Source organism: Olea europaea, chromosome 15, assembly GCF_002742605.1.
Source record: "Olea europaea var. sylvestris chromosome 15, O_europaea_v1, whole genome shotgun sequence".
NCBI lineage: Eukaryota > Viridiplantae > Streptophyta > Magnoliopsida > Lamiales > Oleaceae > Olea > Olea europaea.
Window position 1 is genome coordinate 6,954,137 of NC_036251.1, and position 6,831 is coordinate 6,960,967.

The following is a 6,831-nucleotide window of genomic DNA, read 5'->3' on the forward strand; positions in this document are numbered from 1 at the left end:
TAAAAGACATAAGTCAAAATGCATGCTCAAAATAATTTATGGATAGGAGAAAATATTTTATTATCAGAAGGGACTGTACCCGAAAACATATGGGTAGTATACGTATCTCGTGAAGAGATCAAACCCTAAACATAGTTCATAAATAACTCCCACTATCCAAAAGATCAAATATTTCCACAATGCCCATATTAGTAACATATGCCTTAAAGACTTTTGGAGCGAATCCTTTAGTTAAAAGATCTGCAATCATTTCCTCTGTATTGATATATTTTATTTTCGTCTGCCCTTGCTTCACTTTGTCTCTAACCATCAAATATTTGATGTCAATATATTTTAACCAATTAGCATTTTATTATTCTTTGAAAAGAACCCTACTGCACTGTTATCACAGTAGATAATGATTGGTCTTGAGATGGAATCAACAACTTTTAAATCAGAGATGATGTTTCTTAACCAAACAGCTTGGATTGTGACTTCATAACATGCCACAAATTCAGTTTGCATAGTAATAGATGCCACTAAAGTCTGTTTAGCACTTTTCCAAGAGATATCACCATCAGCTAATGTGAAAATACAACATGAGGTTGATTTCAAATCATCTTGACATCCAGTAAAATCAGAATCTGAATATCCTACCACCTCAAGATGATTTGGATGCTGGAATGTAAGCATACAGCATTCAATTTTCTTTAAGTATCTCATAATTTTCTTTGCTGTTTTTCAATGCTCTTGTCCTGGATTCGACTAAAACCTACTAAGGATACTTACTACGTATGCAATAACACGTCTAATGCAAACTTGAGCATACATCAAACTCTACAGCACTACCATATGGAATCGTTTTCATAGATTCCCTTTTTAGCTCATTCCTTTGACATTTAGTTTTGTTAAACTTATCACCTTTTATGATATATACATTAACAGGTGCACAATTTTCTATATTGACTACTTCTAGAACATATAGTATATAAGTCTTTTAAGAAACTCCCAGCAAGTCACGATTTCTATCATGATGTATCTCAATGCCAAGCACATAAGAAGCATCTCCAAGATCTTTCATCTTAAAATTAGCAGGTAACATTTTCTTAGTCTCATGAAGTAATCCCAAGTTACTGCTAGCAAGCAAGATGTCATCGACATATAAGACGGGAAAAAATAAAATTTCCCCCACTGGTTTTGAGATAGATACATTGATCAATACTATTTTCAACAAAACCAAGAGAGGTCACAACCTCGTCAAACTTCAGATAATATTGTCTAGATGCTTGCTTGAGGCTATATGATGATTTATTTAATTTGCATACCAAATGTTCTTTTCCTTTTACAACAAAACCTTCAGGTTGTTTCATGTAGACTATTTCAGAAAAATCTCCATTCAAAAAAAAAATGTTGTTTTAACCTCCATTTGACGAAACTCCAAACTATAGTGTACTACAAGTGCCTTAATAATTCAAGAATCTTTGAACGAGACATGTAAGAAGGTTTCAACATAATCAATGCCTTATCACTGAGTGAAACCTTTTACACCCAATTTTGCCTTCTTTCGTTCAACATTTTGTTTTGATTCTAATTTACTTTTGAAAATTCACTTATCGTCTATAACTTTAGCATATGGAGGAAATTCGACAAGTTCCCAAACTTTATTCTCTTTCCATATAATCCTTTTCATCTGCCTCAGAACTTATCAATGTTTGATTATAAGTTATAGAATCAATAATATGCCCATTATGTAAATCATTTTCCAATGTAATTATTGAGCAATGCATATCTCCTTTTCCTTTATGATCTCCTAATTTGTGCTCAAATATTGTCTAAACCATTGTTGAAGAATTGGAAATTCCTCTTGGTTTCTTGGTTCTTCATTAACAACTTCACCTGGCTGAGAGTAAACTTTTCCCTGTATAACAGGAACTAGAATGACAACTTGATTTGGTTCAACAAAATTTTCATAGATCTCCCACTATTTCCAAAATTATTCTCCAGAAATTCTGCAGTAATGGACTCATCATATCTACTATAATATTCACCACCTCGATCAGATCTTACAACCTTAATGTTTTTTCAATTTTTTTTCTCTAATTATAGTTTGAAACTCTTGAATTTCTCAAGTTCATGAGATTTATCATTGATCAGGTAAACATATACATATCGGGAGAGATCATCAATAAAGGTTATGAAATATCTATTCCCACATATGGTAGATGTCAAAGGTTCACTAATGTCCGTATGTATCAAGTCCAAAATTTCATTACTCTTAGTTGAACCTTTCCTTGTAAACTTAGTTAATTTTCCTCTTATATAATCCACACAAGTGTTAAAATAAGAGAAGTCTAAAGAGGGAAGAAACTCAACTTTTATCAAACAAAATTCCATTCTATCCTTAGAAATATGACTCAAACGCTTATGTGATAGCATAGAGGACGGTTCACAGATTAAAGTCCTTTTCTTTGATACATTAGTAACATAAGAAACTTCACCAAAATAGCTGAAGACAGTTTGAATAATCCATCACATAAAAATCTATTTTCCAATCAAATGGGAATCATAAAATAACTCAACCTTTACATTACCAAAATTAAAGGTAAAACACTCAAGCATCAAGTTTTGATATAGAAATTAAATTCCGTCTCATTGTCGGTACAAAACTCTATTTTCCAAATTATGGGTAAAATCGGACTCCAAAAACAACTTTACCACTCCTATGAATTCAACATTCACTTGAACTCTATTTCCAGTGTTTAAGCTTACTTTATTCTCATTTGGCCTCTATTTGCTTATGATCCCTTGTAAGGAATTCAGAACATAAATACTAGCTCTGGAGTCTAATCACCAAGAATTCAAAGACGCATCTTCAAATGAAGACTCAAATCAAACTAAGGCCAACAGGATTTTAAGAGCATTTAGCTCAGATGATATATTTATCATCTTCATAATGTGTTCCCTAACACCATTTGTGCCATCATATCTCATACTCATCAATTTATCCATCAAATTCTAGTTTCGACTTTATCAGACTCAATAAATTTTTCTCATATGGCATCCATAAAACTTTTGATATTTTCAATATCAGGGATGGCAACCCATAATGGAATCGAATATGGAGCGCTTAATAGTTTTCAAACAGGGTTTGTTTGCCCTTTTCCACTTTTCATACTCGCCTATATATTCAATAGTGCTTTTATCTGTGGATTTTACAAGCTTTTTCTCCATCGCGAAATCCAAGCCCAAAAGACCAAGTGCTATTTCTACATCTCTTTTCCATCTCACATAAATATTTCTAGTCAAGGTTTCAATGGCAGACAATTGATTGGAAAAAGACGAGGCATTATAAAATGTGGAAACATAAAATATCGTATTTTAACATCATCCAAACATAATGCATGCAGTCAAATGGATGATAAAATTTCCAACATATTAATATGGGCTATCAATTGGACAATCCGTAATTAAATCAAAAGCATATGAATTTTATTACGGTAAAAGCCTTGGTGCATCATCATAAAGTCACCTTTGGGCCGACAATACAACATGCTATAAGGTACTCTTAAAACACACAATATTGCTAGTTAACAGAATTATATTGATTTTCGAAACCACCAACACCTTTGGGCCGAAGGAGATTTCTAGATCAAGATAAGTCCGTTAATCACCGTATGCCATATTCCAATAATTATCACATATAATAACACCTTTGGGCAAGAAATTATATGCAATAAATCAATTTTTTTATTATTATCGCATATGATAACACCTTTGGGCAAGATATCATACGCAATAAATCAAAATTGCCGCGCAAAAAGTGTATATTTTGTTTAAGAGAAAAATCGAACAACTAATAATGAGTGTGCCACTTTGGCAGCTACCACCCATTTTTATTTCAAAATATTTCTCTCTCAGTGGGATAAAAAAAAATCGTCTCAAAACCCACGAAAAAACTTCAATCACAAAACAATGATTATGCCACAATTATAATCATTAATCAATAAACGGCAAAAATTCATAAGTGATTGAAAGATGAATTAGGTAACAAATTTTGATATGTGAAAAGCGAAATTTAAATAAACAAATAATAATAACAATCGAATTAACCATTTTGACGAGAATATAAAAGTCGCCAATTTTTATTATTATTTAATATATTTTGTTTCAGAGAGAGAACAAATAAATAACAATGAGTGTGCCACTTTGGTAGCTACCACCCATTTTTATTTCAAAATATTTCTCTCAGTGAAAAATAAGGATTGTTTCATAATTCATCAAAAATTCAATCACGAAACAATAATTATGCAACTAATCATAATCTTCAATTGATGAAAGGAAAAAAAAAATTTATATGTGATTGATAGACGATATTGACAACAAAAATTTCAATATGAAATTTAAACGCATAAATAATGCAATATTTAAATACATAAACAATTCAAAGAAAAATATAAAAGTTGTCGATCAATTAATTAATAATATAATCTTGAACGTGTCAATTTTTAAATAGAATTTTAATTTTGGGTCAAAATCGAAATCTTAGGGTCAAAGTTTTAAAAGTTCAAAAGGCTATTTTGAAAATCACAATTTAACCCCAGATTGAAATTAATACATAGTCCCTTCATGTTTAAAAAATTACGTGACAATTCCCCTATTAAAATTTTTGCAAAATGGGCCCTTTTGCTTCTAATTGCAGAAGGTACACCCACAATAATAGTATATGCAAAAAAACAAAAAAAAACGGCCCAATTATTTAATTGCATGAGAAGGACCCTTAATCTCATTATTTACATCCCTACCCCTTTAACAAAAACCCTAAAACCCCCAAAATTTTGGCAAAAAACCCGTCTCTTCTCCATCTCACTATCGCCGCTGGCGGACCAATTCGACAATTGAGTAGCTGGCGGTTCGATTCCTCCTTCGAGCAGCTGGAGGATCAATTCCACCATCGAGTACCAGGCGAATGTGGTGGCGCCGTTGCAGACAATGAATCGGGCTGCATGATTAATTCAGATCCAGGAACGATGACAATCAGGTAATTTTTGAAAATTTCCTAGTCCCCTTATTGGATTGTAGAGTGGTTGTGGATGGAGATGAGGCGTGATTCAATGGCGTGGCGTTTCAATAAACTTGCTGTGGAATTAGGTTCAACAGTTGAGGGAAGTTGCTTAATTAATCTATATATGTATTATCAATTCAATTCAAAGCTGAAATTAGCCGAAAGAAGGGTACAGATTCTATTTTGAAGCTCAAGATTCTAAGAATTTTAATTCCCAATCTGCCAATGGATTGAATTCAAGCCTCTGCTGATTTCGAAACAACTATTGCTCTAAATTAATTTTTTTTTTTTTTTTGGGTTTCGGATAGAAAAATATTGGTGAAATTGGGTTATTGACAGTGCCCACAGGAAAGGGATACATGGTTCTTTTGCAAAGGCTAGGTCTTGTATTCAATCAGGTTTCAAAGATTGTGTTCAAAAATAAAATCAGGTTACAATACGTCTGTTCATATATGTATGTAGAGAGAAATAGAGAGAGAGAGTTTGTTAGGGTTTAACAATTTAAGGAGTTTTGCAATTGTGAATTTGGATTGTGAAGTTTGAATTTGGGTTGTGAAATTTGGCTAATGCACAAACAATCATGATGCAAATTTCAAATACATGTATAAGATACGCTATATGAATAGAGAATGAATTTTCACGTGATATAAGATATTATTTTCACAAGGGATTCCAATCTTAACATAAGGCTCTGATACCAATTGTCGGTTTGAATTTGGCATGTTAAGAGTTGGAATCACAACTTTAATAAACCAATGAATTAAATACGTACCTGCGAAAGCAATCAATATGAATTATGGATGTAATATATAATAGAGGCTGGATCTTCCCCTCCTTGCTCCTCACAAAATTGAAAGCTATCAATGGGACAAGCTTAAACGATATAGAGAGGAGAAGGGACCTAGCCTTTATATAGGAATCAAATAGGTCTCCCATTAAGACTCAACAGGCCCTTATTAGGGTTTTTATTCCGGCCCACATACTTAAAATTACCACATTATTTAATTTCAACCCGTAAGGTGTAAAGCCCCAATTGATCACATAATTAATTTGGCCCAATAACAAAACACAATGAGCTATATGTCTAACCCGTAAAATTCACAATCGAATGTGAAATCCACATATGGAATAATTCCAACAGATCTAACAAATTGAAAAAAAATAAAAATTAATTAAAGAATGATTAAACAAATTGATGAATTCTTACATGTGGTATCGTGGCACAAAACTCGTAATTATAGAAACGAAGAAGAAAAAATTAGGTTTAGATTTGTGGTGTGATTAATTAAAAGTATATTAACCCTTATTATGTAATTTCACTTCAGGCTATATAAGTAAATAAGAAAAATATTAAAAATTGTGGTAAAATTAATAAATTTTGTGGTGGTAATATAATTACCCTTTAATAAAATTTATTATAAAGATTCAAGTTCAATTATTAAATACGATATAAATGTTTCTCTAGCATTACATCTCTAAGTATTATCATGATTTTCGAAATCTTGGTTCGCCAGAGCCTAGCTAACTCAATTTTGGAAATCTTAGTTCGGTAGAGGTTAAGAGGGTTGCATCCGGAGCAGACTCAATTTCTAGGGAAGTGACGTAATTGTTTAAAACCTCCAAAATTAACAACTTTCCTTCCAAATAGTATTATTAACATCCCCGAAAAAATTCGTGGGTAACTTAATAAAAATATAAAAATAAATAAAATAATAATAAACTTTCATCAGTGTTCAGACTGCTTCTCCATTGATGTTCAACGATCGATGATTGCCAAAGACGTTATTATC